General features: G+C 44.2%; 1 long non-coding RNA gene across 1 annotated transcript in view; it reads left to right on the top strand.

The window, feature by feature from the left end:
* LOC147909486 (uncharacterized) overlaps positions 1-17691 on the top strand; it is an 81165-nt gene that overhangs the window by 53103 nt on the left and 10371 nt on the right. The window contains exon 2 of the long non-coding RNA XR_015545458.1: positions 11930-12192. This is a non-coding gene — a long non-coding RNA (uncharacterized LOC147909486). The remainder of the gene's footprint in view (positions 1-11929; positions 12193-17691) is intronic.

The raw sequence follows: 17691 nt of genomic DNA, 5'->3' as shown, positions 1-17691 counted from the left end.
AGGTCTTCGCGTCTCAGCTAGCGTCGTCGGCGGAGATGCAAATGTATCTTCCTTCGGCAGTGCGTTGGTGCTGCAGCGCGAAGATGTCCTCGCATTGCTGCTCCTTTGGCGTGAGAGCGACGGGAGCAGGCACTTCTCGTTCCTGCTCCCAGAAGCGGTGCACGAGGTCGGCCAACTCGTGATCTGCTGTGCACTGAAGCGAATGGCGTTGTGCTGAGTTGTTTACTCGGTCGCAACCTCCCGATAAGATCCAGCCGAGCAGCGTCTTTTGAGCGATAGGCGCTTGGGGGCCTCCCTTGCGGAGACCATCCTGTAAAATGATTGCATACTTCCGCTCCAAGCACTCAATAGCGTCCGTTTGCTGCGTATCGGTATCGCCATTGAGCCCCTCAGATGTTGCCATCCTCTGATCTTGCGTGAGAGCTTGATAAAGGACTACTGGCAGAACAAAGCTCCGACGTGAATCGGTCCCTGTTGTCACCGAGGTCACCTTGAAGTCCCTTTCCCTCTGGGCCCGAGCTTTTGCTCTATGCCGATACGCTTTATGAAGTTCAATCACGCTCGTGTAAGAGTGGGCAATGTATCAACGCTCGAGGCGCTGAGAGTGACCTCCCCCCGCCAGCGAGTTCTTGGATCGAAGAGCTCGACGGCAGATGACTTAGTAGAGCGAAGCCATGAGAGTCGATAGGCCTATCAATGGCTCTCCTGGCCGTTGACTACCCTGGCTCAAGGCGTTGAAGAAGCGGTTGAGCTTCCTCCGCACTTTCGTTCTTACTCTTAGCCACGGCGGTAAACCGTGGAGAAATTGGAGCGAGATAACTTCTACTCTTATTTCCGTACTGCTCGCTCAGCAGCACCCCATGCGCGTGGATAGTTGTCTTCGGTCATTGCTAACGGTCGAATAAGTTCGCTCAGCAGGACCCTCCAGACAAGTTTTCAGGTAATGAAATTTCTCGGGGGGGGGGGATGTTGCTGAGATTGAGGAATTGTTTCCGACCATGGATTGAAGAGATCTCGGAATGTAGGCCAGTCTTCGAATGCGCCAGAGAAAGAACTAATCTTGAGGCGAGGCAGCGACGGTTTTCCGGAAGACATATTACCTTCTGTTTTGGAAGCTGAGCTCGGTTCTTTCGCAATGAGTTTCGTCAGATACTCGTTCAGCAGACCGCGTTGCTGCACGTACGTGTTTTCGGCGGAATCGACGAATTGAGACGTGTTGTACTCACTCTCATCGAAGGCGTCCTTGTAATGAACTTGAAGAAGATCGTGTTGCTTCTCAAATTTCGCCCACATCTGGTCGAGAAGCGCCAAGCGGGATTCGACATTGTGGTGGGTGATGTTGGCCGTCCCCAATTTTTTCAAATTGGTTATTGACCTGGCCATGCGATCATGGATGTGGCGCTGGGAGCTCAGCAAGACGTTTATTTCGTCACTCATGATTTCACTCGCGAATTCTTCTCTCTCAGATTTTCTTGATAACACGCGCACTGAACGCGATGCACTCGGCACTGCGGATGCCGGCGAAAATCCGGCTCGAAGGACCAAAAAATGTGCGAGAGCGCACTGCGCGGAAAGATTCGAGTGAGAGAACGGCACAAGGTTGATATGATGCACGACAGTAAAGAGAACTCCTTTTCTTTTAATTTAACAAAAGAATTTTCTTTTAATATAATCAGTTACAGAGTCAAAGAATATAATTAATTAAAAATTAGATTAACAAAATATCAAATGCGGTCACCTTTTCCAAAATTGTATTTGGAATCGCGGTGATGGAAAATCTCGGCGATTTTCTCGGAAAGAGTCGTTTTATCGCGATTTCACTAAGCGGTTAGCGCGGCGATTTAACGAAGCGGTATAGTAGCGAGACTAGGATTCTAAGAACTCGAAGAACTTTTAGAAATAAGAACTCTGAGAAGTCTAAGAATTCTAAGCGGTGTAGACGGTATAAGCGGTGTAGACTATTTAAGCAATCTGCGCAATCTGCTCAATCTGCTCTGAGGACCGACGAGATCGAAGCATTTATTACTTCCGGTCCGGGCTTTCTTCTTGGGAGAAATCCAATTAAATTTAGCCACAATCGTAATTATCACGTGGCATTAGTTGTACAAAATTTATTGGCGCTTTCGATTCTTTTCTAGCGACGTTCAACGTAACAGTCATGCGCGACAGAAAATCCGTACGCGGGATTGGTGACAGCGCGTGACGTATTCGTCGGAGCGCGGCGCTCGCGTGCGCGAATCGAATTGTTCTAGAACTTTCGATGTTCCGTTGCCGGTGCCTGTTTGCGTGTACCGAATTGTTTTGAAAAGGCTAAAGAACAATGAATCTCTGACTTTGATGAGGCTTAAAGTCAGGCTCGAGATGAAATCACGAGCTCGCCTTGTGCGTGCGTTCAATAACAATTACTGTCGGTCGACCGAAGGAATTCTTACCTTTTTTTTGAATTACCGATCTCGAACAATATATATATATATATATATATATATATATATATATGTAAAATATATAATATAATATTATATATATTATTATATTAGGTCATTTAAAAAGTATCCGCGGTTTTTTGTTCAATTTTTAAATGAAAAAACCGCGGATACTTTTTAAATGATCCAATATATATATTATTATGTATATATTTTGTGTGTGTGTGTGTGTGTGTGTGTGTGTGTGTGTGTGTGTGCATATATATATATATATATATGTAGGATTGCTAAATCTAATACCAATATTTCTAAGACATGCCTGATGAAAAAGAGATTTTTATAAATTATTTGAGTTAAGCCTTTTGTATTAATGTGCCCACATAAATTATAATAACTGATAATTTTTTATGGCATTTTAAGTAAACTTTTTTTTTTTAAATATAAAAAGACTAGTTGAAAACTATACTTATATTATTTTAAAAAAATTTTTATAATTATTTACAAAAAAATCTTTTAAGAAAACTCGGTGATGCCACAACGCACAAAGTTGAGTATGAATAATTAGCTATAAATCTTAAATGTAAATGCCGACGGTTCCGATCGTACAAAGTGAGTTGAACATGTGAGATGAAACCTAAGATTTCGTTAAAATTATATATAATATTTCTGGTAATTTATGGGAAATCTAGCAATATATGATACTCTAGTTATAGCATACCAATTTTCATTTATATTAATATTTATAATAAATATGAACAGTACAGATTTATTATTAGAGATGCATGACATCTTAAAATTACCGGAAACTGGATATCGGATATCTGAGAAGGCAATTTCTTCGAGTCGGATATCCTACATTTTCCGGATATCTGACCGGATACCGAGAAAGTATTTTCTAAGAAAAAGGCTATAGAGAAAAAAATTATTATTTTACAACAATGTATAAGATATTATAGTATGAATATGCAATATGCATACTTGTCTCTACAACATTTGTATAAGAAAAAATCAACAATTTAATGATATCTAATTTCAACCGGATACATTCTCGGATACTGATGATATCCGACTATCCGGTCGGATAGTAAAAAAGTGTCGGATAATACCAGATACTGGATATTTTTACTTATCAAAGTAATTTCGATATTCAATATTCGCTTATGTTAAAATAATAAATTGTTTGCACTAACCTTCCATCGCGTCGTTGTTTTCTTTGTTTACTTCGTGCAGCTCCTCCACGCGGTGTATGCATGCATATGTGAATCGCGTTCGCGAACTAATAAATAAACATCCAGGTTTTGCCGCAACGATGCGCTATATGTTATTGTTGATTTTTGCTCGCATGGTCGCAAGCAGTATCGCCGCATTAAATTTTTTAATATTAACTACAATATTGAAGGTAAGGTGAAATTTTACACACATATACACACATATACATATACACACACAATATACATTGTATATTTAATTAAATATTCAGTTATATATTTAATTTATATATTTAGTTAGCAATATAGAGACATGTGTGACGAATTAACTAAAAAACGTAAGCGAAGTTTTTCAGAAGCTTGGCTTACAGACGAAAGATACAAATTTTGGATACGCGAAGTATCAGCTGATAGCAATATGTATTATTGCAATGTGTGCAATAAAAATTATTCATGCGATTCAATACATGTTTCGCGACATGCGAATTCTGCGTGTCATAAAAATAATCTTGAAAAGAATACATTGTCCATTAATGATGATACTTCAATTCATTCATCTATTAACGATACTTCAATTAAAAAATGTAACAATACATTAACATTTAAAAAGAAATGGTTATATTTCGAACAGTTCAAATGTTGGTTACGTGAAGCGCCACATGATGAGAACTTATTTTATTGTTTAATCTGTGACAAGTATCTTACTGCTCATTTATCTCACATCTATCGTCACGCAGAATCCGAAGCACATGTAAACAAATGTAAAAGTTCTTTTAATGAAACAAGTGAATCGAATGAAAATTTCAATGTACAAAATAATGAATCGCTTTTATTATTTAAAGAACGTATAAAAGAAGCAGAAATACGATTTGCCACATTAATCACGGAAAAAAATATTGCTCATACAACTGCAAATGAGATTCTTAGTTTGTTCCAATATATTGGAAAGGATCCTAATATATTACAAAGCATGAAAATGAGTCGTAAAAAATGTACAAATATTATTACAAACGTTTTGAGTCCAATTGAAACGGAACGTGTTGTGAACAACATTCAGAACACAAAATTTACAATATTTATCGATGAAACATCTGATATTTGCAATGACAAATGGATGACTTTTCTTGTTCGATACATTGAGCCAAAAATATTAGATAATCGAACGCAATTAGTCAAATTAATTGATATTGATGCTAGAGATTGCAGTGCAGAAAAGTTGTATGAAGCATTTAGAAATGAAATGTGGACATTACAGATACCATTTACAAATATTGTTGCCTTGTCATGCGATAATGCGTCTGTCATGACAGGGAAACATTTATCGTTTAAAAAAAAATTGGAACAAGTATGTCCACGTTTACTAACATTCTCGTGCCCTTGCCATTCCTCCGCGTTAATAGCGAATGCTGCGTGCAATAAAATACCCGATTTTTGCGAGGAATTTATTAAAAAGATTGCTAGATATATTAACAGTAGTCCAAAACGATCAGCTGTATTCACTGAATTTTGTGAATGCTTTCAAGAAAAAAGTCTTAAAATATTAAAATTATGTGATACACGCTGGCTTTCTCGCTATTTTTGTGTTGAAAGACTTCTAGAATATTGGGATACAATAAGATACTTCCTTTATGAAATAGTTGTAAGCGAAAAAGCAGGTCCTGCCAAAGATTTATTGTCTATAATGGATAATATAGAGACAAAAGCTTATTTTCTTTTCTTACAGTATATTTTAGATTTGTTTAACAAATTTAATGCACATTTTCAGTCATTAGAAACACGAATTCATGAATTGCAACCAAAATATTTAACATTATTTATAAAATATGCCAAAATTTTTTAAAAAATGAGCATATACAATGTTTTTATGTACATACACTGTTTTCTTTAAAAGAAAATCAAAGAAATCTTAACGAAATTAACTTAGGATCAGAATGTCAGGAATATCTTAACGAATTAATGATGCAAGGACACGAAAACGTAGTTACAATAGTTCGAAGCAACTGCTTGATGTTTTATGTGACTGCTGCTGAGGAAATTCGTAAAAGATTGCCTGTAAACGATATTTTTTTATCAAAATTAAATGTTTTTGGGTCTTCAGTATGTTTACAAGATACTGATAGAGAAACATCATTCAGCAATGTTTTATTCGTAGCTCAAACTATCGGTGGTTTCGATGAAGACGCTTTAAGAAAGGAATGGTTTGCATTGCCATTAGATTTTGCATTGCAGAAGAAAATCAGTCTCGCTAAATTAAGATTCGATGATATGTGGAAACAAATTTTGCAATCTCAACATCCAAAGGATATCGATAAATATCCAAACTTAACAAAACTTTTAAATGCTGTACGATCTCTTCCAAATTCAAATGCCGACGCGGAGAGAATGTTTTCCTTTTTAACTGATTTGAAAACAAAAAAACGCAACAAATTGTCGTCAGTTTCTGTTAATGCCGCTTGCATTGTGAAATCAGCATTAAAAGCGAGAGGAGAAACTTCTTTAAGTATGACTATCGAAGAAAAACATTTGTCTCGTATGTCGACGAACATATTATACAGTAGTGTTGCTAAAAAAAACGCAGTACTTTAGGATTACGTGTTACTGATACAAATGATATTGCTGGTCCCTCGAGAATAGATTAAAAATATTAAATGTAAAATTTAAATCTTTGTAAACTTCCCTAAATATCCATAAGAACATAATATTTAAAAGCTTATTAAATATATAATAAAAATATTGTCCGTGTGGATATGACGCTTATGAACCCAATGAGCGAAACGTCTAAAGTCGACACACACAGCAACGTTAAGATTTCTTTAAAAGTTCTTTAAGAAACATCTTCAAGATATTTCATAAAGAACTTTGAGAGATATAAAGTTGATCTTGCGTCGATTTTAGACATCTTACTCATTGGGAAGGAAAAAATCAGCGTATTAAAATTCCCGGACACAAGACTGAAGAGCTCAAAAATATTGTCCGTGTGGATATGACGCTTATGAACCCAATGAGCGAAACGCCTTGTCTAAAGTCGACACACACAGCAACATTAAGATTTCTTTAAAAGTCGCGGTTTCCGTTGAGCAACAATATGTACGTTATTTAAAATAAATAAGATGACACTACAATATTTTTTAAATAATTTACTTTATAAGTTATGGTATAATTAAAAGTGTTACAATTAATTTCATTATAACATACTTAACATAACATCTTAAATTAAAAGACGTACATATTGGCCGAGAGTGGATACTTTCACACTGACAAATTTGAATGTTGCGTAATTCGTAGAAGTATGCACTATAATAATATCTAATACATCTCACTTTATACCGATTAATGTTTAAAATATATAGGAAAGTAGAGAAGGAGAGTGATTATTTTGATAATAATATCGCACGTTGCATCGAAAACTCGATATTCTTAAGAATACGAAAACACGAGAGCGTTCATCGTATGGATTCTATATTGCACTAGTAAATGTCAAACTCATTTAATCGATGTGGCTGAGTAAATAAAATGCGCGGATAGTACTCTGGTAGTCTCACGCGAAAATCCCTTTTTTTCTTTTTTCCTCTTAATATATTTTCGTGACACAAGTAGTTTAATTAATCATCTGTATAAGGTCAATATATTTTCTTGTTATATTTATATATAACAAGTGCAATTATTCGTGTACCTTAAAATCAAAAATTGTAGGAAAAATAATGATTCGACATGTATGGTATTCGATTTAATCGATGAAAGATTCATATAAAAAAAACATCTCTCTTACGTGGACCAAATTAAAAGGAAAGTTAAAGCTGGAATAAATAAACATAAAACTAACATTAAAAAATTAAATAGCGCTCACAATGTGGTCTCACAACATCAATTTGAATATTGTCATAAATTTAATTGGGATAATATTCAAATATAGAATCATTCTTTCAAAAGAGACTAACGTCAGAAATAATCTTCATAAATAAACAAAATTGTATATAAATCGTCTTTCATGATTAGAGTTAGATATTTTGTTTTCGACTCTTGAGCAGTTCAATATAGTTTTCCAAATCTTGGATTCCACAACTGAACTTATTGTTAACACAGGTATTATAATTTATATATATATATATATATATATATATATATATATATATATGTGTGTGTGTATATATACATATCTCAGTTATATTAATTTTTTCAATTGAAGCGCTATTAATATTATCAATAAATTTCACATTTAATAGAATCTGGAAATTATGTGTTTCAATAAGTTCGACTAATTGTTGTGACAAAAAAACAACAATTGACATCTGGAGTATTTGACATGATTTTATGGACTAAAAAAATTTATAACAATAACCTGAGCGTCAAGCTCTTCGAAAATATAATTGTAATTGAGCGTGAAAAATATTTTATCTCATTATTATAACGTGAATAAAATTTATTCGAAATTAGCGTTTATGACAAATACGCTTTGCGTCGATCAATATTTTGTATAAAATGTTTCTTTCTAACTATCACATCCGCATTTAAAATTCTGTTAATGAACAAAATTTTGAAAATGAGATTATTAATAATATAAATAAAGGTGATACCAATATAATTTTGTAGTGTATAATTGAAAGCCTACATTGTGTAATTTTAAAATAATTTTTTTTTTTTTTTTTTATTTGCCTATTGAAAAGCGGAATCGGGTTTTTCCTACAACTATTGCTTCAAAATTACACATACGAGCAATAATTTCAAAAATTATATGAAAATATACTTGATCTAATACATATGTTTACTACTAATTATAGTACTTATTTCGATCTCACACCTTACGCGCTCGACCACGCCAATTTCTTGCGGATCGAATTTATGATCGTAGTATATAATAAGAATGGAAAATCATAAACAATTAATCTCCTGTCGCGTTTTGACACGATTTATAATATTCTGGGAGGGGTATATTACAATTTATTACAATTTATTAAAACTTATGTTATTTAGAATGTTCCCATGCCTCCATGTCTTCTGATACACGCCTGACGTCGAGAGCCGAGAGGCCGAGAAAGCATATTTCGGTTGCTCGACGCTCGCTTGAGTGAAACAATGTTCTCTCTCGTTCTCAGTGCGCCGACAAGGCAAGCAATAAGAACGTAGTGCATAAAGGACAGAGCGATAATAGTCGGCACGCTTCTAACTAACGAAGTCACACGGACACGGGCTCATGCTTGTGTTGCTACCGGTTGCGCCAGGCCGCCGAACGGTGGCGCTGACCGCGTGCTGCAAGCGGCCCGGAATTCGCATCACTGACCTCAAGTGAGACAGTACGGGTAGCCGAATCTCCGTTCGGAAAGGCTAAACAGGGCATATAAAAATATACTACCACCAACACCACACATAAAAAACATATAGCCAACATTTATCACTACCAACATATATACATACAGTACCGGCAAAAATTATATCACTTTTTAGGTTTCTTGAGTATAACTTTCGTCAAAGAGTATCAAATACGCTCAAAATTTTACAGTAGATACCTGATGGTAGATGCACTTTGTAATGAAATTTGACAATGTTACGCCATGATTTTTAAATTTTTTATTGATTTTGGCAAAATCGCACTTTTGTGCTATCTTTGTTTTTCATGTCACAGCCATTGTTCTTACGATCTTATCCTAATTTTGGCAGTAAATTTAGTGTTTCACATTATGGCAAAAACTCATGGTGCTCGAGATATAGACGAACGACAGCAGAATGCTATCATAGAAGGCCGCAAACAAGGACGAACGCACCAAGAGCTCGCACAACAGTTTGACATTTCTAAATCGACGGTAATCAAATTGCTGAAGCGTTGGAAGGCCCAGGGAGATTATGTCAAGAAGAAGAAAACCGGGCGACCGCGTTGTACTTCTTGTGTCATTGATCGCAACATCCTCCGCATATCTCGCAACAATCCACGTTTCACGGCATCAGATATTGCCAAAGAAATATTAATTTCTGGTGAGACTGGTCCAACAATACGGACCATATGTTATCGTCTGCAGGTCACAGGACTACATGGACAACGACCCGTAAAGAAGCCATTTATTTCCACCAAAAACCGGAAGGTGCGAGTGGAATGAGCGAAAGCTCATCTTAATTGGACACCTCAGCAGTGGTTCTCTGTCGTCTGGAGCGACAAAAGTAAATTTTTGTTATTTGGTACTGACGGAATAACATGGATTCGTCGTCTTAAAGACAAGCGCTTTGATCCTAAGTACGAACTTCTGACAATGAAACACAGAGGTGGTTCGGTCTTGGTGTGGGGTGCTTTCTCTGCAAAGGGAATAGGTCCCCTTCATAAGATCGATGACAAAATGGATCAAAAAGTATACATAGATATCTTCGAGAATGTGATGCTTCCATACGCAAAGCGTTTCATTAGTCGTAGCTTTATATATCAGCAAGACAATGATCCAAAGCATCGCGCGGCTAAAGTGCGGAAATGATTTCGGCAGCATCGAATAACTTTTCTAGAGTGGCCAAATCAATCGCCCGATCTAAATATCATCGAACCATTGTGAGATGAACTCCAGAGACGTTTAGTCAGTAAACGAGCTACAAATACGGTAATTCGAGGAAGAGTGGAAGAAGATCTCTCAATCGACAATTGACGCATTTATCGATTCCGTGCCCAGATGCTACCAAGCTGTAATCGATGCCAAGGGTTTTGCTACAAAATATTAGAGTTGTACAATCTAAATTATGAATTTTTTGTTCGTTTTGAAGACATTTATTTTCGTTATGGTAATTAAAAATTTATTATGAAATTTGACACATTTTAGAGATTTTAAATAAAATTAATTTTTCAAAAGTTATTGTTTTTATTATTTGATGAAAAGTTATTTAGTAAACTATATCTATTATTAAAACATATTACAATTTGATAGAGATCTGTACAGTTTAAAAAAAATTATGTTTAAAAAACCAAAAGATGATAAAATTTTTGTCGGTACTGCATATACAGGGTCCGACAAAATGATCTCCCACATTTTAATCTTTAATAAAAACGCCATTGTAAATGCTATTTAGATTTTATTTTTATTAACTGAAAATTTATGCTATGCCATTTGTTTTTATTGAGTTTTGAAAATTACAGAGTCCAAGTGGCGACCATTTTTTTCGATACATATTCGAAGCTGATTTTTAAAAATTTCCATTACTCGAGCAATAATTTGAGGCGATATTCCTGTAATTTCTTGGCGTATTGCTGCTTTCATTCGTCAATGGTTCGGGGATGGTGTTGAAAAACTTTCGCTTTCAGGTAGCTCCAAAGGAAAAAGTCGCATGGTGCAAGATCCGGTGACCAAAACTTAGAGAACTTGAACATTCGGATGTGTGGTTTCAACAGAATGGAGCTACGACTCATACGGCAAGAAGGACAATGGACATTTTAAGGGAAATGTTTCCAGGACGCGTAATCTCGTGGAGACGTTGGGTGGCCTGCGCGTTCACCCGATCTTGCCCCATGCGACTTTTTCCTTTGGGGCTATCTGAAAGCGAAGGTTTTTCAACACCACCCCCGAACCATTGACGAATTGAAAGCAGCAATACGCCAAGAAATTACAGGAAAATCGCCTCAAATTATTGCTCGAGTGATGGAAACTTTTAGAAATCAGCTTCGAATGTGTATCGAAAAAAATGGTCGCCACTTGGACTCTGTAATTTTCAAAACTCAATAAAAACAAATGGCATAGCATAAATTTTCAGTTAATAAAAATAAAATCTAAATAGCATTTACAATGGCGTTTTTATTAAAGATTAAAATGTGGGAGATCATTTTGCCGGACCCTGTACATATATGCATGCGGGGGAGATTCCGACATGGCCACTGATTGGCTGATTCACTCATTCAGTCGTCTGTTCCCCAACCACGCACCACCTATCCCCCATCGTATGGAGGATAAGGAGGTTTTTATAGTAAGTCGTCGCCCAGGAATTTAGGTGCAGTTCTGGGCGCCCGGCCTCTGCTATGAGAGAATCTCAGAATTTCCTTGGAAAGCAAGGAGCCAGGACTTGAGGGTATTGTGTGCAATGCAGGTGTTATGGGGATTCTGCGGGTGTCAAACCCGTATTCGAATCATATTCAAATGCCCATATGCACCTAGAATGAACTAGATCTCATGTGGAATGTATACAACCCTTTCTATCTAATGAAGAGCCGCGTACGAGGCACAAGTTGTACACCAAGCCGACATCCAGACCCAAAAAACGGGACTGGGAACGGCCGAGATGAGTCCCCGCACCAACAACAAGGTTACACATAAGAATAATTTTTTTTTTTTTGCGTAGGAGGAAACAAATCTTCGCACCGCCCACCCGAGGAGGACTCAAAGAGACATCCATCGGGGAGGGAAGACGCCCAGCGACTAATACCACTGGGTGTACCAGATTCAACTATCCCGTGATCTCGAAAGAAACCGGGATGGCTGCCTACCGACTAAAAAACTCCCCCTTGTTCAAGCAATACCAGGCATGTGCGAGAGTAACCCGGAACTATCGACAAATATTACGTCGGAGCATCCCTAATGCCAACGGAATGGCTCTCACAGCCTGTACGGGAACTTCCAATACTAAGCTAAAGAAACTAATTTAATTCAAAAAACGCATATATATATATATAGTATATACAAACTGGATCTTCTACAAGGAGATTCCAAGGAGGGGGAAAGGAGGCGGCATAGACGGACACATGCGGCACAGGCGGACTCATGCTCCTTTTCCGTCTCTTCCTTCCGCCTCATCACGACCTTGCAATAACTTGCGAAAGCCATCCTCCGCTTCGACGAAGCCCACAATGGCCCCAATTATTCTATTATACTCTCGGTCCAGATCTAAATCCAAATTAGGAGCCAGAAAAAATTCTCTCTCTCTGCCCCGGAGGGCCAATGAAGGAGGGTATAAAACACGTTTTCCCTCACCACACTACAATGTTTACAGATCGACTTCTCAATCTGATACAAATACACCTCAAAACAACCATGACCAGTAATCATTTGTCCTGTATGTAAGGCCACTGTGGGCTCTCGCCATCCATCGATCCAGCCTAATGTCACCCGAATCGCGGCCCCAGGCGCATCTCGGGGGAGTTCTTCCAATCGCCTCTTCCACCTGGCTATAGACCTATTGGTCTCCTCTTCGCGTATTTGATCCATTGCTTAAGGAGAGACGAAACCATCTCGCTCGATGATGGCGCGGCGCTTCAAATAAAATCGCCTTAGGCGATCGACTAATAGGTCAAACAGGATCGAACGCGCGAGTATTAGAGACACTTTATGCGATATTGTCCTATAACCTCTAATCATCCTAAGTTGCCTCTGCATTCTGAATGTATTTCTATTAAATTAATCGATCAGCCGTTACCGTCTGCGTCCAAAGCAGGGCACCATATAATATCACCGACAAGACGACTTGCATATACTCTACGCCTACATTCACCCGGGCCTCCTATGTTAGCAGTGATCCTGTCCAACGCCAGAGTCATAGTCGAGGCTTTGGAGAATAAATGTCTAAAGTGTTCCCTGAATAACCACTTTGAATCCAGTGTTAGGCTCAAGTATTTTAATGTAATTCCAACTTGAATCTCCACCTCTCCAATCCGTAGATTCGCGCGGCACTCCCACGCGAAGACTATTGCATCGGTCTTATCTAGCGAGATTCTAAAGCCCAGCCTCTCTATTGCTCTAACAGTAATAGCCTCCAGCTTAGCCTTATCAAAACATCGCGCATGGAAGGACTCCTAACCACGAGAAGGGTGTCGTGTCTTATGTTCCAAAGGACCCAGAACCGAACCTGAGGAACGCTACATTTAATGGGCAATCTGATATACTCTTTTTTTTTTTATAACGGAGGGGAAATGCCTGACGCATACCCCGGGCCTCGGGGGAGAGCCCGGGGTTATGTGGGGCATGCACCCACTAAAACCCCTCCGGGTGTCCTTACCAGGCCATGGTTAAGGGGCTCCCAGGAACGCGTACAGCATACTTCTGGGAGCCCCTCTGGTCAGTCGGCTGATTTGCCGACATTCTATCCCGCCCAAGATTTCGTTAAAGACGACCCCGGGCGTGGCACTGACTGCCCACTTCGGGCGCTGGGGGGACACCACCCCCGCGCCCGCCGCTCCGTTTGTTGTTGGAGGGCGGAAGTTGGAGATCCTGGCCCCCGCCAGGAGGGGGACTTGAAAGTTTTGGCGCCCCTCATGCCTTGGCGCTGCAAGAGACACTCTCGCGGCGCACCCCCCGCGCGCGGCGGTGCAGGGCTACCAACCCGGGCGCGCATTCGACGCGGCCGGGAGATAATGAGCCACTACACCCCGCGCGCATGGAGGTTATCAGATATCCGGCGGCGGTGCGACCCTAGGGTCAGCAATCCGCCGCCGCTTCACAGCGTCCGAGACGCAGGGCCGTCGTTGACGACGGGGGCGGAGAAAGAGGGACCGCTGGCCCCGCCTACCCCACGTGCACCCCCGTCGTCATCCTCCTCTGTTACCTCAGGTATGGGAGGAGCAGGTCGTCGCCGTTCTCGCCCCGTGGAGCGGTCCCGGCGAGTATATGCGAGTGGCCCGGGGCGCGAGCGACCCGGCTGAAGCCAGCGCCCGCGTTGTCCCCCAACACCATCATCTCGCCCATCTCCCCCCCCCTCTATCAGCCCCGCTGCCCGGAGGCGGCGGAGGAGGGCCTCGGCCACCCAGGGGCCGCTCTCTCTATCTTTCTGCATCCTCCTTCTGCGACATGACCCGTTCGCAGAAGGAGGAGAACGCTTCCCATGCCCTCTCCCCGCCGACTACCTCTCTGACGACAGCCGGGAGAGATCCCCCCCAATCTCCTGGACCAAGACACCGCGCTCGGCCGCCCATGCCGGGCAGGCTTCGAGCGTATGCTGCGCGGTGTCCCGGTCCCCGTCGCAGTGGTGACAGCGTGCGGTCGGCTCCTTATTCCAATTCGACACAGGTACTCCCCGAAACATCTGTGTCCGGTGAGCACCTGCGTCGCGTGAAACGACAGTCCGCCCCATCCCCTGCTTACCCATTCCTCGAGGGGAGGATGGCCTCCACGGTCCGGACGCCTGTTGTCGGCGGGTTATTCTCGAGAGTGACGCGCCACTCTCCAAAGACCCGCCGACGGGCGTTCCCTCTCAGTCGGTCTACGGTCCACGGGGTTGCGATCCCCCGAAGCCGAATGGCCTTCACCCTGGCGTAAGTCTCCGCCAGGGCGTCGGCCACGTACTCGGCCGGAGGAATCCCCGCGAGGACCATAGCGGTGTACGACACCGTCCTATAGGCCCTGCAGATCCTAAGGGCCAACCGCCGTTGCACGCTGTGCAACCTCTCCTGTATACGGCGGTTGGCCAGGGCCCTCTCACTCCATACCGGGGCCCCGTAAAAGGCCCGGCGTACATGTACGCACGCCTGACCGACTCGTTCGGATCGCGAAGGTTGGGCATGAGGCCGAGCAGAGCGTCTGCTCGGCGACTCAATCGCGGGGCTAGTCCGTCAAAGTGCTCGACGAAACCCCAGCGACCATCCAAGATGAGGCCCAGATACCTGATAGTGGGCACCACCGGGACGCGGACGTCGTCCACCACGATATGTGCCTGAGGGGGCACCCCGCTCTTCCCATCGTGGAAGAACGAAGCCTCCGTTTTTGCGGAGGCCACCCTCAGGCTCAACTCCTTAATGGAGCTGACCACACACGCCACTGCGATGGTCACCGTTCCCACGGCTCTCTCCCAGGTCGTGCCCCCGGCCACCACTAGCGTCGTCCGCGTAACAGACGACGTGGCAGCCGGGGGGTAGGGCCGCGCGGAGAACGTAGTCGTATGCGACGTTCCAGAGTAGGGGTCCCAACACGGACCCCTGTGGAACGCCGCACGACACGTCCCTCCACTGCTGGAGTCCCATTTTATCGTGGAACTCCAGCTGCCTGTCCCGGAAATAATCCTCAACAATGGCGATCAAGTAGGGGGGCAAGAGATAATGTTCCCTCATAGCCCCAAACTACCTGGCCCCACGGGACGCTGTTGAAGGCGTTGGCGATGTCAAGGGATACCGCCAACGCCACCTCCCCACCCGCGGTCACCTTTTTTTTTTTTTTTTTTTTTTTTTGATAACGGAGGGGAAATGACTGACGCATACCCCGAGCCTCGGGGGAGAGCCCGGGGTTATGTGGGGCTTGCACCCACTAAAACCCCTCCGAGTGTCCTTACCTGGCCTTGCATGAGGGATTCCCAGGAACGCGTGCAGCATACTTCTGGGAGTCCCTCAGGCCAGTCGGCTTATTGCCGACTTCTATTCCCGCCCGGGGATTTTTATGGCGTCGTCTGAGAGACGACGTGACCCCGGGCGGTGCTTGGAACCTTCGACTTTATTCGGGCGCTGGGGGGACACCACCCCCTGCGCCCGCCGCCCCGGTTGGTGTTGGGGGGCGGGAGTTGGGGATCACGGCCCCTGCCGCGATCCCCAGCCCCCCGAGGGGCGCCAATCAGAAGTTCGGCGCCCCTCATGCTTCGGCGCCGCGAGAGGAAGTCTCGCGGCGCACCCCCCGCGCGCGGCGGCGCAGGGCTGCCGGCCCGGTCGCGCATTCGACGCGGCCGGAGGATCATGAGCCACTGCACCCCGCGCGCGCGGAGGGTCACCCTGTTTCCGGCGGCGGATCAACCCTAGGGTCGGCTATCCGCCGCCGCTTCACTGCGCCCCGCATCCGAGACGCGGGGCCGTCGCTGATGATGGTGGCGGCGGAGGTGGAGGGTTCACTGACCCCGACACTCCCGTACACCACCCACCGTCCTCCTCTTCACTCCTCTCATCTATGGGGGAAGGAGGTCGCCGTCGTTCTCGCCCCGTGGGGCGGTCCCGGCGGCGGGTACGCGCGAGGGGTGACCCGGGGCGCGAGCGATCCGGCTGGAGCCGGCGCCCGCGTTGACCCCCAACGCCATCACCCCTCGCATCTCCTTCCCCCCCGTCAGCCCCGCCACCCGGAGGCGGCGGGGGCGGGAGAAGGCCCCGACCTCCCGGTGCCCTCTGCCTCTCAGCCTCCTCCTTCTGCGACATCACCCGATCGCAGAAGGAGGAGAAGGCCCTCCAAGCACTCTCCCTGCCGACTATCTCCTTCACGACAGCCGGCAGGGAGAGATCCTCCCCTATCTCACGGACCAGGACACAGCGCTCGCCCGCCCAAGCCGGGCAGGTCTCCAGCGTATGCTGCGCGGTGTCCCGGTCCCTGTCGCAGTGGTGACAACAAGTGGTCGGCTCCTTACCTATGCGACACAGGTACTCCCCGAAACATCCGTGTCCGGTGAGCACCTGCGTCGCGTGGAACAAGTCCGCCCCATCCCCTGCCTACCCATTCCTCGAGGCAGGGGAGGATGGCCTCCACGGTCCGAGCGCCCGTTGTGGGCGGGTCGTTTTCGAGAGTGGAGCGCCACTCTTCGAAGACCTGCCGACGGGCGTTCCTTCTCAGTCGGTCAGTGGTCCTCGGGGTAACGATCCTCCCCCGAAGCCGAATGGCCTTCACTCCGGCGAAGGTTTCCGCCAGAGCGTCGGCCACGTACTCGGCAGGGGGGATCCCCGCGAGGACCATGGCGGCGGCGTACGAGACCGTCCTGTAGGCCCTACAGATGCGCAAGGCCAGCCGCCGTTGCACGCTGTGCAACTTCTGCTTTATTCGGTGGCTGGCCAGGGCCTTCCCACTCCGTACCGGGGCCCCGTAAAGGGCCCCGGACAGGACGGCGTGCATATAAGCTCGCCTGACCGACCCGTTCGGACCGTGGAGGTTGGGCATGAGGCCGAGCAGAGCGTCTGCTCGGCGGCCCAACCGCGGGGCTAGCTCGTCGAAGTGTTCGACGAAGCCCCAGCGACCATCCACGGTGAGGCCCAGATCGTTGGCCTCACCGGGACGCGGACATCGTCCACCACTATATGTTCCTGAGGGGGCACTCCGCTCTTTCCATCGTGGTAGAAAAGAGCTTCCGATTTAGCGGGGGGCCACCCTCAGGCTCAACTCCTTAATGGAGCCGACCACGCACGCCACTGCGACGTTTGCCGTACCGACGGCTCT

The sequence above is a fragment of the Acromyrmex echinatior genome, chromosome 6 (assembly GCF_024713525.1).
Source record: "Acromyrmex echinatior isolate Ae372 chromosome 6, ASM2471352v2, whole genome shotgun sequence".
NCBI lineage: Eukaryota > Metazoa > Arthropoda > Insecta > Hymenoptera > Formicidae > Acromyrmex > Acromyrmex echinatior.
The sequence above is the reverse complement of the archived record's forward strand: the minus strand, read 5'-3'. Positions and strand labels throughout refer to the sequence as shown.